Source organism: Salvia splendens, chromosome 18 (genome assembly GCF_004379255.2).
Source record: "Salvia splendens isolate huo1 chromosome 18, SspV2, whole genome shotgun sequence".
In the NCBI taxonomy this organism is placed as follows: domain Eukaryota; kingdom Viridiplantae; phylum Streptophyta; class Magnoliopsida; order Lamiales; family Lamiaceae; genus Salvia; species Salvia splendens.
Window position 1 is genome coordinate 9,123,534 of NC_056049.1, and position 590 is coordinate 9,124,123.

The following is a 590-nucleotide window of genomic DNA, read 5'->3' on the forward strand; positions in this document are numbered from 1 at the left end:
TCGGCTGGGGTGTTTATCTGGGTATATAAAAGGTTAAGAAGAAAGGGTTCTAAAGGCGGCTTTTTTTCTTTTTTTTTTTTTTTTTTTTTTAACGAGGGGGGGTTCCTACTGCCTTCAGTATTTGCTACCCGTGATCACTTCACCCTAGGCGAATTATGGCAGCCTCTCTCTTTTTTTTTTTTTTTTTTTCAATATATGTGGAAAGTGGTTCCACTTTAAGGCTTATAACTCGCATTTTTAGAGGGCTTTCGTGTTTGGCTCTAAGTATGGGCTTTTCTCTCATACTCACCTCATCTATCCTGACTAGGAGGTACTAACGGGGATGGTTTAGGTTTTCCAGCATGTCCTATCTCCCTCAATTCCCCTCACCTTCAGCTCAAGACGGTTGAGTTTTAAGCCCAATCACAAACAACATAAAACTAGACCTAACAAAACCAAACAAAAGCACAAACACAAAGACTACACATATATACATACATCTTACTGGCCATTGCGTCCCCCCTCTCACTTCACAAGTGTCTGCCCTCAGATAAGGCTGTGAAGTGGAAAAGGTAATGGCCAGTATGATGACACACAGACAACAAACAGCA